Source organism: Tenebrio molitor, chromosome 8, assembly GCF_963966145.1.
Source record: "Tenebrio molitor chromosome 8, icTenMoli1.1, whole genome shotgun sequence".
Lineage (NCBI taxonomy): Eukaryota > Metazoa > Arthropoda > Insecta > Coleoptera > Tenebrionidae > Tenebrio > Tenebrio molitor.
The window spans coordinates 14,384,067-14,400,459 of NC_091053.1; positions in this window are offsets into that span (position 1 = coordinate 14,384,067).

The following is a 16,393-nucleotide window of genomic DNA, read 5'->3' on the forward strand; positions in this document are numbered from 1 at the left end:
TACATCTGTTGGAAATCCTACACTAAAGCTTGCAAAGTTAATTTCTGAGAATAAAACAGGCTAATGCCTCTATTCCTCCAATTAATAATATGTAATTTCAGCAACGGGAATAGTACCGCAATGCCTTTTTCAAAATTTAAAAATTTTGGACTTAGAGAACACATTGGTGGTTGAAATTCAACTCTATTATACTCATGTCATATCGTGAGGAAATTCCTTAACATTGCCACAGAACATAAAACACAAAAAAGTCAAAATGTGGAGGCGAGACCTCGGTAATTATGCTGATATGCACTGCACTAAAATAATAGTGTATTGGGTGATTCAAAATGATTGTGGCCAAGTATGGCAACTATGTACGAAAATTTATGTGGCTACTGTGTGGGTAGGGAAGAGTTGATATTTCTTTGACAGTTCATAGTCGCGCAATTTTGAAAACAGTCAAATCAATATGTAATGATATCAAAAAAATCAAATGCACGCTTATGAAATGTCATACAAATGACAACTCTACCTCATCCACACAGTTGCCACATAAATTCTTGTACATAGTTGCCATACTTGGCCACAAAGATTTTGAATCACCCAATATGTACTCCGGCAAAATTGCCGTGCCCCCGGGTGGTGGAGGGTTAAGATGTAATAATAATATTAATAATGTTGAAAATGTTGTTACACAGTCTAGGACTGGTTTACAAATCTATGAGGGGCGTGATGACCAACTCAATAGACCGGGACCAATGGGTTAACGTGACTTCCGAATCACGAGATAGAATATAGCCTTTTTTTTTGAATTTCGTCCTGGGTTGGAATCGAACCCGCGACCCTCGCGTCCTTGAGCCGAGACGGACTCCTTTAGGCTATATTCTACTAATCGATTAAAATCTTCCTTTAATATTAGTAGCGATAGTAAAATTAATACAAATAGATTAATATGAAATAATGAACTAACAAAACTTGTCATTCATTATGTTTGCGTTTTCTCGAAGGACCAGATTTGCGATATCGTTTGGCACCTTTAAAATTGGTGAAGTAAAAAGGAAGACTTATTGAGATGATGTTTCTGGTTTTATTTCTCAGTTGCAAGTGCGTACAGATCTAACAAGGGTTTGCGTTAGGGGGGGTGGTAACCCCCACCAGTGGTAGGGCTAACGGCCTGAACATGCCGCCCCCCTTGAAGTTTATGACTTCAACAACATTTACAAAAGAAAAAAAAATACACACATAAAAAAGAATTAAAAAAAATAATAATAATACAAATTGTGGATGTCACAAAACATGAAAAAACAAGGAAAGATAAAAAGAAAAAAAAATGATTTGAAATGAAAATTTATTTTAAACCGCTTCGGTTGGAATAATACACAGTTTTTTCACTGCACGTTTATACGTGCCACTAACCGTTTTCACGGAAACCACCCGCACAACACCGTCACTTCCTGGGTGCAGGTGTACTACGCGTTCGAGTCTCCATTGAAGTGGTGGCAGGTTGTCTTCTATTAAGACCACCAAGGCCCCTACGTCGACGTTTGGATGTTGATGTTGTTGGCCTCTGGGACGGGTCTGCAACTGCGACAGATACTCTTTTTGCCACCTTTTCCAAAAGTGCTGCTGGAGTTGGGTGATCCGTTGCCACCTCGTGAGGCCGTTGGTGTTGCGATCCGTTACGTCGCTTTCGTAGGGAGCCGTGAGTGGTGCTCCGATTAAAAAATGACCAGGGGTCAACGCTTCCAGGTCGTTGGGATCTTGGGATAGTGGGAGCCCAAACATGGCACAAATATTTAAAAAAATAATTGGTTCAATGAGAAACTGAGGAAAATGAGAGATACTCTCCAGCTCCTAAATACATTACGTAATAACAAAACCGTTGACAATACAACATACCAAAATTTCAGAAATTTGTATAGGAAAGAATTAACTAAAGCCAAAAAAACATTTAACGAGCAGTTCATACACAAAGCAGCGAACAAGCCAAAAGCAATGTGGGAAATTATAAACAAAAATAAAAAAAAAATTTACCCAAATCCTGATAACAGTGATAACATTTGTGCTTCAGATTTCAATTTATATTTCACAGGTATTGCCGAAAAAGTTATTAAAACAATTCCCGTGCAACAACCTGAAACCAATTTTCAAAACTGTCTAAGTAATATCGCAAGACCTCAGGATGATTTTAATTTCAAAGAAATCTCTTATAATGACGCACGTGATGTAATATTAGCTCTCTGTAGCTCTAACACAAAAGATGTTTTTCTTCAAACGTCCGTAAATTATGACATCCTGCTGCATTGATAATGCTAAAGTGTCACTTCATTGTCATGGCATTTAACGAGCTGACGAGCGGCAGATAAAGTTATTATCTCCGCTGAGAGCGGCAGATAAAGTTATTATCTCCGCTGAGGGCGTCCGTGAAGTTAATGGGTGATATTAATAAAAATAAGCAAATGCTTCCAAGCATTTGCTACTTAGCATTAGCATTTGCTTTAAAGTAAAAGCTTTTGCTTCTAGCAATTGCTTGTTTTGGTATTAATAAACAAATCCTCTTGACGAAAGCATATGCTAGTTACTTGACAAGTAATTGCTTGCCGTTCAACGCAGGGCGCCAGGAAAATGTATCCAAAGTGGTGCCTTGTCTATAATTTTTCCCGTGACAAATTTTACAACATTCGATACAACTGGTTGACTCACTTCCATGAGTTCAGCTACCCCAATCTAAAATCCTATAAATAGTTTAACACTATTTATTACTCTGTGAATAATTTTATTTTTTATACCTGGATTTCAGCCACATATCACAACAATATTTTTATTTTCGTCACCGAAGATAAAGCACCAATACGCGTTTCTTCATCGTCATTTCCAAGAAAATCAGCAATCCACTGAACACTTTCATTTCGGAAATGAAACAATTTTACATCATCTTCTCTTGTAATGGTATTGTCTTTCCTTTCTTTGTAAAATTTATGGTTTCTTAGCACTTGGAACATACTTTTATGGTGCTTTAACAACCGCTTTATCACTACTAGTACGATACGAAGCAGAATGTCATTTATCCTAGCAATTGCTTAATATCGTCAAGCAAATGCTTTCTAAAACGAGCAAAAGCATTTGCTAGCCAGGTCTCACTAGCATTTACTACACTTTTATTAATATCACTTAAAGCAATTGCTTATAAAATAGCTGACAAAAGCATTTTCTACCTTTTATTAATACTGCCCATTATCTCCGCTGATGAGCGGCAGTAAAGTAAACTAGCTAAATCATTTGAAATTCCTACCTGGTTTCTTAACATGTCTTAAATAATTTGTTATAAAGGTTTGAAGAAAAAATAGTATATGTTATTCGGAGCAAAAATGGTTTTATGTGCTTTGGCTGGTTTGTCTGCCTCACTGCGTTCGGCAGCCAATCTACCAGCCGCAACACATAAAACTTCATTTTTGCTCCTCATAACATAATATACTATTATCATATTAACTCAAAAATAATTAAAACCCTAGTAAATGTCATCTATATTCCTTTAACAAAAATTTTTAACAAATGTATCGCGGAAAATGTTTCTCCCAACGTGTTGAAAATCTCCAAAGTTATACCCCTATTTAAAAAGGGGGATAAAGACAACATGAATAATTATAGACCCATTTCCATTGTACCGACTTTTTCAAAAGTCTTTGAATACTTACTAAAGAAACAAATCAGTAAATTTTTCGACAATAACAATCTGTTTTCCAAAAGCCAATATGGGTTCAGAAACAATTTGTCAACAACTCTAGCTGTAAATGACCTAAGCGAATTTGTATTCTCAGCACTCGAAAACAAAGAACATGTCAATGCAACCTGTTTCGATTTATCTAAAGCTTTTGACTGCGTAACTCATCACATATTACTAACGAAGCTCGGATACTATGGCTTCAATCAAAGCAGCACTGATCTGTTACAGTCCTACCTCCAAAACCGACAACAGTTTGTTGCAGTGAACGGAATGGTGTCGGTTAACTTATCCATTAATTGCGGCGTTCCCCAGGGTTCTGCTTTTTCTCATCTACATTAATGACCTGCCATTGGCACTACCGAAGAACAAATTTACGCTATTTGCCGACGACACAACCACATGTATTTCCAGTCGCAGTCTCATGTCTCTTAACATAGAAATCGAGCACACACAGGTACAAATTTTCACATGGTTTACTGCAAACAAACTGGTTGTTAATAAAGAAAAGACACAATCAATAATATTTTCGCTTCGGGATATTGGTGAAAATAGTAAAACCATTAAACTTCTTGGAATCCATTTGGACACTAAAATGACATGGGAAGCTCATGCAGACCATTTGGTGAAGACGATTTCCAAAAAGCTGTTTGTATTAAGGCAACTTCGTAGTGAAGTAAACCAGTAAACGTTAAAACACTTCTTACTGCCTATCATGTCCTAGTTCACAGTAATATAACTTATGCTATTCTCGTATGGACCCCATACACACTTACGTAAAGTTTTTAACCACCAGAGGAGATGTATTCGTGTTCTGGGTGGACTTGGTTACAGAGATGACTGTAGAGACATATTTAAAACATTTAAGATATTAACGGTTCCCTGTATATACCGGGTGTAGAATTGGTTTACGAGACATATAATCTGTTTCAAAATCAAAAATCCACCAACACTGCATTCTACCTCGAAAATACAACCGACAACGTCGCCAACTTTTGTTTTTAGTGCGTCTGCAAATGTCAGAAAAAAGTGGGGTTATGAAAGAAAACTGTTGACACACGTTTTGGTCGTAGTTCATCGTGTTTTTTTGTTCTCATTTTATTATTTCACTCAAAAGGTGTGATAGGGTAGCTACCACCTTTTGTACATAATAATTATTTTGTATTACGTAAGTAAACTCAACAGTTCTCAGTAAAATTTTGGCGGGAGGTTGGGTCAACCCAAAAAAATTAAACTTATTCTGGGATTTCTTTTTTCCGCCAACATAATTCCACAGGTGGTGGATTTTTGATTTTGAAACAGATTATAGGATTTTACATGTAAAAATAAAGAGTTTCAATTATTGGCTCCCCTAATAATTTTATGCCAAAATAGTTAAAATGAAAGTTAGAGAGAATTAAAAATACTGTCTAATTCCACTCTTTGTTTTTTTCTAACATCTTGTGGATGATGAAAGAAAAGCAAGAAAGGAGTTAACACAAAAATACTAAAAAGTAGCACTAGCCATGAAATTTGACTTTTAAAATACTATGTATTTGTCGGATGGTTTTTCTATTATTTAATTGTCTTTTAATTTGTCCTTCAAATGAAGTCGTACAGGACTACAGGATGAATGAAAAGGTATTTTCCATTAGATGCTCAAACTTCTCTACAATTCTTCCAATTGTTTCTGTGGCAGGAATTGATCGGTCTGGGAAACCTGAAGCAAATGTTGCTTGGAAGTTGCTTAAAAAAGATCCTCCATAATAACATTTAAAGAAAGAAATACAATTTTATGCTTAGTAGTACTTTTTACTGTTTTGTGTCAACTTTTTTCTTGCCTTTCTTTCAGTACCACAAGTTGTTAGAAAAAAAGTAAGACTAAAATTAGACAGCAATTTTAATTCTCTCCAACTTTCATTTTAACTATTTTGCCGTAAAATTATTATTTTTATTTTTACATATAAAATCCTATGTCTCGTAAATCACTTCTACACCCGGTATATTCTACAATGCGTACTCTATATGTACAAGAATAAAAACAACTACTGCTCGTTAAACCATTCGCACTTAACCAAACACCACAACTTATTATTAAGCATCCATTCGAGACTGCACAAAACACAAAATAGCACTCGCTATTATTGCGTAAAATTTACAATGCTCTTCCTTTGCATCTTAAAAACATGGACTTTAAACCCTTCAAACAACATTTAAAGCAATTGCTAACTGAAAATGCATTCTATTCTTTCGAAGAGTTTTATTCATTCACAAAGTCCTTATAGATTTTTTGTTTAAATTTTACTTATATCTCTTTATTTTATTGTTGCTTTTTTTCGGTATTTGTAGACAGTGTGTAAAATTGTATGATTTATAACACGCAAATATATTATTATTATTATAATATATAAAAGGCAGAATATAGCCTAAGGGAGTCCGTTTCGGCTCAGGGACGGGAGGGTCGCGGGTTCGATTCCGACCCAGGGCGAAATTTAAAATAATTAAAAAAAAAAGGCCATATTCTGTCTCGTGATTCGGAAGTCACGTTAAGCCATTGGTCCCGGTCTATTGAGTTGGTCATCATGCCCCTCATAGATTTGTAAACCAGTCCTAGACTGTGTAACAAATTTATTTTATTATTATTATTATTATTATTATCGAAGATTTAGGCTCTGCTATTGCAGTAAAAGTTCAGGATACAAAAAATTACAAATCGCGATCATTCACCATTTTGGGAAAGTTTTATGTGGAAATTTACAGAAAGTACATCGGATAGATTGAATAGCATTCTAGACTTTACTAATAATATTACCAAAACTTCAAGTATGTACTAATAACAAGGGAAGTAGAAATTACTTGTGCCTTAAAATTTGAAGATTGTAACTACAGGAAAAGAAAAATAAATAAGTGAGTTCATTTTCAATTATTTTTTTGTGATCCGCTTGAAGATTGTGACCCAAAATGGGTCAGGGACTGCTCCGGACTCTCAGGGGGTTTTTCGGGGCAAAGGGGTGGGTTCGTAAGTGGGCGCCAGGCAACTATTTCTGGAGCTACAGCTGGTTGCAAAAAAAACGGGAACTGTCAGAATAAAATTGACACATTTTTGCAATTTTTCCATAGTGTGAAACCTTCTTACGGGAGATAGGTTAGATTTAACGTCAAAATTCAATCACATTTTTAAAAATCACTTGATAGGTATTGTCAAGTAGACAATTAATTGACAAATCGACAAAACCAAATTTACATTAGGAAAATTTTCATTTCCCGATTTTTTTGAAACCAGCTGTATGTTAACCTTGTTCAGCTGCCGGGACAGGCGTTCTAGTTCTCAGCGTCGAAAAAAAAATGAAAAATCCGAATTTGATTGAAGTTAAATGATCTCATTTATTTTTGTGTGTAAGAACAGTAAATGAATTCAAAGTTGCTTGTTCTGGTGGTTTGCGCTGGTTCACGAAGTCAAAATTGAATTTTCTCAACTTTATAAAATAAAAAAATTAAATCAATGGAACCAGTTCACATAAAATCTTAAGATAACGCTTATTCTGGTCTTTTAGAAAAGCTTTTCCGCACAGTGACCTTGTAACCTATCGTCAAATTCTGCTTAAAATAAACTTAATACACATTGAGTGCTTTTGGACATTCTAAATTGTCGGTGGTTTTTCCGAGCTTAAAAACAGATTTATAAAATAAAAGACTTTTCCGAAATGAAAATTGATGGCGAACACGGGGTGTTCAATGATTCTTAAATGAAGAACAAATTCTAATAAATGATTTGAATAATGAACTAAATTAATACATCAATCCAAATGCAATGACCTTGATGAATCAAACAATAAAAAATGTGAAAATGAGTTGAAATCGGAAAGATTCCGAGAATCTGAACAGTAAATGTTATTTAACAATGAAAACTCTAAATTATGCGAAACTATAGAATTTGTGAGAATTTACGAAATGTAAAAAATTATGACTAAATGTGAAAAATTATAAAATGCGAGTGTTGACTTTTGTAAATAATTAATTTTATTTCTTTTCATTTTTGTTTGGTTTTGTTCGGTTTAGTTTTAGCGCCTAGTTTAATTTAGTTTTAAAAATACAATTCGAAAATAGTTGCACCCTCTGTCATTGGTGATTGCGCGTTAACCGATTCACAATTTCGTGCAAAATCGGGGTTGACGAAACTTCCCCCACCGGTGAAGGACATTTTTTGAAAGAAAGAGACTTCGACTTTGCCCGTCCTTGTGAAAGCACCTAGTTTTCGTACTCATCGTCTCGTGTCGTGCAACCCACTTAATTGAAGTGGCACCGCGAAGTCCAAAATTATCGTCGAATTCCACCCATGCCAATCGGGCCATGGTCTCTTCGCGGTCCGCAAAAAAGGTAAGTCAATTTTGATTTAACGAATTGTGGATCACGGAGAAAATCGAACAAAGCTCTTCGTTTAGGTAGGCTTAAGTCAACTACAACTGACTTAAGTGCCCTGGAGACAAACAGCGAGAGTTTTCGAAATATGAGAAGCGGGAAATTCGAGGCGTCTCTGTCTATTAACGTCGCGTCGTACGGAACGATATTGAAACGAAATTTGGCGACTTCTCTGGAGAGACTTGGGGGTCGAATCCTCGAAGGTGTCCTACAGATTTTGCGGCGTGCAGCGATGCGCTAGCGTTCCTTCGGAAGGTACGATAATGACGGTAAATGGGTGGCTGACGTCCTGACGGTTGTTGACGCCAGTGGCGCAACGGACATCACCGACACGGGACACGGTGCCTCCCCCGACGCTTTCGAGGTTAAGCCCCACGGGTCCGCGACTCAAAGGAGGGTTCGGTGCAATGCACCACCGACCACGGGCAGGAGGTGACGTAGCCGATTCGATACTTGACTGAACATCATGGCGTGCCATAACATGACACGGCCTAGCTTGACATTACGGAACCTGACATGACATAGCATAGCATCCCTTTCCGCTGAAAGGGGCGACTTGACGATAAATCTTGAGGAAGGACTTTTCGGAACTCCCTCACGGTACGGTACTTTAACTGGATCGAACCACCCCTAATGAACGGTATTAGTGACGTGAAATCACTAAAGGGCGGTAATTATCTCTCTAGGTACGAGGGGTCACTCGACCACGAAACGGAAATTTTTCTTGGCGCCTCGGCGGTTTTCAAAACTTGGCAGCGCCAAACGGTATCACAAATCGGATCGGCAATCCGCTCTCTTGGATGATCGCGGATTCCGATCACCTCACACCTAAAATCGCCTTCTCGCGACGTGCGGCACAGCCGCCCGCTCGGCGGTCGCCGATCGAGTTCTCGAAAAATTCGTCTTCAGCTACGTTTTTTGCGATACCCCCGAAACTAGAAGTTGCGCGACACGAAATGACTGGTCCTTATTTTCCGCTACGATGAGGCGTCCCGATGTACGCACGAACAGCGCATCAAAATGACCATTTCCGGCGGTACTACACGTGCGCTCTAAAATGGCAGATGGACGATCATGGCCCCGGTTTGTTTACATTTCGATTTCACGGATGTTGTTGCGGTAAAGCGTTGGTGAGTCCGCGCGTAATTCACTTTAGATGGTAACAGTCATTTTCCGCAGGATCTAAAAGGTTAGGATACACAAGAACAAAGGAAGAAGGTTGGGGAAAGGAAGAGAAGAAGATAACGTTCCGGCAAGTCACGGGAATGAAAGGAAAGCGGAACTAACTTGGCCGTACGGTTACCTGAGCTGTGAAGAAGAAAAGAGGAATTGAAGGAAAAGGAAAGAGAAAGAAGAAAAAGGGGAACGATAAAAAGATAGGCCGCAGCTAGACAGCCCAGAGGCGTGAAGCCACCTCAGCTCTAAATTTTGGGGCCAACGCGTGTTGTTCCAGCCGCCCCGTGTGGCTGACACAGTGACTCTGAACAAAAGAAAACTCAAAAGTGAAACGATAAACAAAAAAACTGAAAGATGAAACAAACAATCAAAACTGAAAGATCTCAAAATGAGCGTCCCGAAAAATGTGACGGAAGGTGGGCGCGTCGCGTCGACATGTGACGTCGTCATCTCTGTCTCTTGCGCTTTCTCTGCTAGCTCTTGGTGTTTGAGCAGCGTTGTCATGGTCCCGCGTGCGTTTGTAGGATCTCTTGGGCCTCCTACACCGGTCAAAAATTAGTGGCATTTTGTCCTGCTACAAGATAAAATAGTATATATCATTCAGAGTAGAAAGTCTTTTTGTGCCTCGCCCAGTTATCGGCCTCAACTGCGTTTCGGCCTTCAATCTCTGGGCTAGCCACAAAAGACTCATTTCTGCTCTTAATGATATAATATACTATTCTGAGCGGAATAGAAGTACTACAAGTCCTAGGAGTAGAAATGTCCAGAGGCGGATCGACCGAGTCAAATGTAAGGTCATGTGAACTAATTGTCACGATTTATTTATCAATTAAGTACAACCACCAATTACACGAAATTTTTAATAATTAAATTATCCCTGTTAAAAAAAAGCCTCTAAAGAAGTGAAATAACGGAAGTATTACCCAATATTTAACCCGTGCCACTGTGATGTAACACGAGCCGCTCATGTGCACGGATGACAGATGTCAAAATCGCCCAGTTGCCTACCTCGACTTCGTCTCGGTCTTCAATATCTGGGCTCACCGCTTCATGTCCGATTTTTTTTTTGTGTTCCGCTTGAAGATAAAATAGTATGTACAGCAAAACCTCTATTTACGGCCACCTCTGAAAAACGGTCACCTCTAATAAGGGCCAGTTTTGAAGTTCCCAGAACAGATTATACCGAAAACCCATACTAATGACCCTCCTAATAGCGGTCACCCCCATAAAACGACCACGGCCACTCCGAAAAAGGTATTATTGGAAAATTACCTGCAATTTTACCTCTCAATACCGGTCATAAATTGTTTTGACAAAAGAAACTTGTAATCCTAAAATCCTTTAATCGTCGTTTTCTGAATTTAAATTAACCCCGCTGTGTATTTCTGCGCCTCCGAGATACTGCAATGTGAAATCTTGGCGCCAACGCCAACGACCAACCCCAATTCTCGTAGAATCGTAGGGGAAAAGAACCATTCTCAAGGTTTTTTTGAAATTGCCACTTTATGACAGTTCGTTCAAAACAATTATTGTTTCCGCTGAATATTCAAGTTACGCCATACGTTTTTAATGCTTTTGTTTTTCAGAACCTACTTGACCAGAAATTTTTTGAAACATACGGTAGAAAAGACGAAAAGTTGATATCTTTAATGACAAACAAGTTATGGAGCTTTTTCGTAACTCTGGAACACCTGTATATTTATTTCGATTCGCGTGGTTAAGGAAGGCAATAAAAGTTTCACTTCAACATGTGCTTATATGGGTAAGGCACACAATTTTTTTTAGTTATTTACCTATCAAGGTAGTAAAGGAATTACAGTCGAGGTTTAGATATTGATAACTACATCGATTACTTTATTATCGTGTCATCTACAAAGTTTTATACATGATATACTAAGACGTTGAATTAAGAAACACAGTTTTCTGTACAAATTATCCTGATAACAATATTAAGCCGTTTGAGCTCAAAGTAATTCTACTGTAAATGTTTATAATCTTTCATAAATAAGATATGGTATCTTTTAACATGAATGACGCAGTTGTTATATTTTTGTGAAAACATTATTACAAAAGGATTAGATGATATATATCAATATTAAATATATTTTATTATACCTGAATCATAATCCCTGTTTTTGACATTAAAATACATGCGAAAAAGAGCCTTTAAAACACTAAAGCTTTAAGGGTTGCTTAGGTAGCAAGTTCACTTACATTTTGAACAATGATAAATACACATTTATACACAATTTATAACAAATATACATGGCTACGAAACAACAACAATCGACCATTTCTGTGTCAACGATCAATGACACAGGTTTTTTCAAATCACTACCATCTTTCCGAGGAGATGTAAAGCTGTCGGTTCCGGCTACTTACTTACTCGTAGTATTGGTCGTTAGGTCATGTTAGAGGCGCTTGCGCGACCTGAAAACATTTAGCACTTGACCTTAGCCAGAAGGTATACGATTATTTATTTTTTTTCACTTTGGAAAAGGTACCTAATTCAATTTACTTTTTTTGTTATAATTTTCAGATTGTATTGGAGGTATAATAAAAAATAGTGCATGATACACTTTTGTAAGGGCCTTTAAAGCACCTGCGACGTTAAAAGCACGTTAACAGCTCTTAAACTCGTCGCGCATGCTTTAAAGGTTTCCATATAAAATTGTATCATAATATACTATGAGAACGAGAGGATAGATTTTTACCTACATTTAAATGCTAGAAAGACAAAAAGAACCGTGACCGTGAGGATGGCATCTTGTAAGTTTGCCGACTGTCTGAGTTCGTCAACATTTTGCAAACTCTCTAAACATCTACAGCATGTCAGCAAATCTACGATGAGAAAGCATTTGGTGACATTCTGCAGGTCGTCTTCTAGACATTTCGCCGATTATCTAATTTAACACGTTGGCAGTAAGATACAAACAGGTATGCAGCAGTTCATATTTTAGTTCTGATTTAGTGATATTGTATTTTTATGCATTTTAATTCCTGTTCCCTACAACAATACCTTAATTGTGTTATTGTGTAGCTAACATATACCGGGTAATTCAGATTGGTATTCGCGCCCCTACATCTTTTTTGTTTTAAGAAAAAAGTATAGCAAACCATATATATTTGTAAATCGCTTGTGATACTACAATAGATGATGTTGTCAAATCTTCTCTACGATGACATATGTCAAAGTTAAGAGAGTCAACATTTTTTTTTTAAATAGTACACTATACATTTTTTAGCATATTCTTGTAAAGCTTTTTTTTCTACATTTGAATTTGTAAAAAAAGTTGACACTTACATCAGAAAAAAATTGAGAAAAATAATAAAATATGATTTAATTTATTCGAAAGCGTTATTTTATAAAAAGAGCTAGTTAGCCAAAGATTTGTAAATTCGCATCATGTTGGTTCCTTGCATGTCACTATTTACAAGACTACCACGTAGCCAAAAAATAATATAATATAAATATTTATATTTATTTTTAGCACCCAAGGAAACTTTTTGACGAATATTTTAGCATCCAAGGAAAATTTTACAAAAATTAAAAAATTCAAACATTTTAAAATGCTGTAGAAAAAATAGTGTTTGTTTTCGTGCGAAAGATGATTGTTTTGTTGGCGCATTCGAATGAGTTTGAAGTCTCGACCTGACGGTCTCGACCAAAAACTCATTCTCATGCCCCAACAAAAAACAATCATTTTATGCACTTAATACAAAAATAACTATTTTGTCTGAAAAATGTTTTCCATATTTTTTTCATGTACATGTAAACATCCTCGATAAGGTAGAAGCGCCAATTTTCGGACACCTGTATGGTTAACGGGTAGCCAGATCAGACACGTGTTTAAAAGATTAAATCAATTAATTGAAAACTGAGACCATTTTGTTTTTTACTTATATCTGAAAATCTAATTGAGATAGCAATAAAATTCCAGTAGCAAACATCGTAGTTCTCTACAGTAATTTATCAAAGGAAAACAATATTTCATGATTTTCTTTGATGAAGCATCTCTTGGTATCTATATCATCTTGTTTATTTTCATAAGAATCGTTTTTTTTTTCTTTAAAAATGCATAAAACAAAAAGTAAATAACACCATTATTAGTTTGGAAGATAATGTCATCAAAATGTATGTACTCCTGATGGAGTTTTTGGAGGTCTTGGATTACTTGTATGAACACGATGTACTGTTTATAGGTGATTTTAATGTGCCTAATTATATCAATAATAATGGTTGTAGAATAGACTCTAAAAACGAACTTTTACTTAATTTTTGTAGTATTTTAAATCTTAAACAATTCAATTATATTACGAATTGTGATAATCGTTGTTTAGATCTAATACTATCAAGTTTTGATTGCAGTGTTATGCTCGATTCCGCTCCCCTGTTAATTGGAAGTGCGCTTCATCCTCCTTTATTTTGTATTTGTTCTCTGAAGTCGCCTTGTCGCAAGTTTTTCAAAAGTTCCAAAAGTTGCCGCGGGGAAGAACGATTTAATTTCCGTAAAGCTAACCTGTTGGGTCTCTACGATTGTATTGCGAATTGTGACTGGAGTTTTCTGCATGCTGTGAACGATGTGAATGTGGCAGTCGGTTTATTTTATGAAAAGTTATATGACATGTTTCGGCAGTTTGTACCGCTGAACAGAGCGAATTCTTCACATTATCCGGTCTGGTATACAACCGACATTATTAGGAAATTAAAACACAAGTTTAAGGTTTTTAAAAAATACAAAAAAACTAAGTCACGCTCTACATTAATTGAATTTAGGACCTTGAGACGTGATCTTAAGATCAGCATTAATGCAGCATACCATGAGTACATTTCTACGGTTGAACAGCAACTAACTCACGACCCTCGTTGTTTTTGGTCATTTGTGAACCATAAAAGGAAATCTAGTACTATTCCTTCAGTTATGCAATTAGATGAGGTCGAGTACTCCACCCCGCATACTATCGCTAACGCCTTTCTATCCCACTTCGAAAAGAATTTTTCGTCACCATCAATGACGGATTTTCAGTTTAATAATCCTTGTAACAACAATTATATTCATTTGCCAAGTATTTCTACTGATGATATCCTAAGGCATCTTTTAAAACTGAAGCCGTCTTCTGCCAGCGGTGATGATGCCCTTCCTGGTTTTATCCTTAAGGATTGTGCTCAAATACTGGTTACGCCTTCGCATTTTTTATACAATTTAATTTTAACAACCTCAGTTTATCCGTGCTTATAGAAGGTTGGTAAGATTTGTCCTATATTCAAGTCGGGTAAGAAGAATATCATCTCAAATTATAGACCTGTCACCATTCTACCGCATATTTCCAAGGTATTTGAGTCTATTATTTACTCTTATATATATACTAATGTACAAAATGTTATCTCTGAACATCAGCATGGATTTTTTAGGGGTAGGTCTACGTCCACCAATTTATCTTGCATCTCGCATTTCATTTCAGCTGCGTTGGATAAAAATACTCAGGTTGATGTCATCTACACCGACTTTTCAAAAGCATTTGATCGCATCGATCATAATATCTTATTAAATAAACTCAGACACTTCGGGTTCAGTGACTCTCTTTTAAATCTATTCGAGTCTTATTTATTGGATCGTTTTTGTTACGTAAATGTTTTAGGTTTCTATTCTGCTCGGCTAGTTGTAAATTCAGGTGTTCCCCAAGGGTCTAATTTAGGTCCCTTGCTTTTCCTTTTGTTTATTAACGATATTGTTGAAATATTTAGTTTAAATGTGCTTTTGTTTGCCGATGATGTTAAGCTGTATTCTACTATTAGAGATATTTCTGACTGTATGCGTTTGCAATCAAATGTTGATGTGCTTTATGGTTGGTGTCGATTCAGGTCTGAGAGTTGCTTAAGGGCACTTTATTTTACCTTGGTCAGATCTAAATTGGAGTACTGTTCAATTGTATGGTCGCCGATCTATCGAGGAGGTGTTGATGCTTTGGAGTCGGTTCAGAGGAAGTTTGCCAAGTATCTTCTGTTCAAGTTAATTGCTGAATTTCCTCCAAGAGGTACTCCTAATTCTGTTCTTTATGATATGGCAAATCTGCGTTCTCTCAATATGAGACGTAATGATAGTTTTCTGATATTTCTATATAAGATCATACACGGCATTATTAATTCTCCCTTCTTGTTATTCCAAATTTATTTCAATGTGCCTCGGGCAAATCTTAGATCTGGTCGTTTTTTTTATGTTCCGCGAGCAGTTACTAATATACTGCATCGTTCCCCTCTTTATACTGCCTGCACATTATTCAATAGCAACTGTAGTGAGTGCGATATTTTTGTGATTAGTCTTGGACAATTTAAGAGATTGATTACCTGCATTTCAGAGGTTTAATTGAGCGTTTCCCGTAACGGGTACACAGTCGCTTTTTGAGCTGTTGCATTGTATAACGCTGTTTACTGTTGGTTTTTGTTTGGGTGTACAACCTGTTAACCAACATACCAAATAATAATAATAATAATAATAATAATAATAAAGATAATTTGTATGAAAATAAAAACAAAAATGCTATGCCAAAAATGATGTTATTTTCAAAAAATATATTGACTCTATTTTAATGTCACAATTACATACTCTTTCTTGTGGAACGTGAAAAAGCGAACAGATTTGCCATTGGAATTTTTTTTAAATATCTTTACTTTTAAGGCTGCCTTCCACCAAGGCAACCATTGGCAACATGTAGCAGGCAACATTTTTTGGTAATGACCGGCAACATTACCGAAAAATATTGCGTGCTACATGTTGTCAATTGTTGCCTTTAGAGATATAAGCGAAACCTTGTTTCATGTGATAGTCTCTTCGAACCTTTTCCTAGTCGCATCAGGAAATTGTCAACGGGATTCACTTCAAATGTCTTCAAAGCTTGAATATTTTGCAACAATGGTTGGCCTCACAACTCAGCCTGTTTCTTTTCCTTAATCCGCGTACATGTTGGGTGATTCAAAATGATTGTGGATAAGTGTGGCAACTATGTACGAAAATGTATGTGGCAACTGTGTGAGCGGGGTAGAGTTGATATTTGTATGACATTTCATAAGCGTCCATTTGATTTTTTTATACCATTGCACGTTGACTTGACAATTTT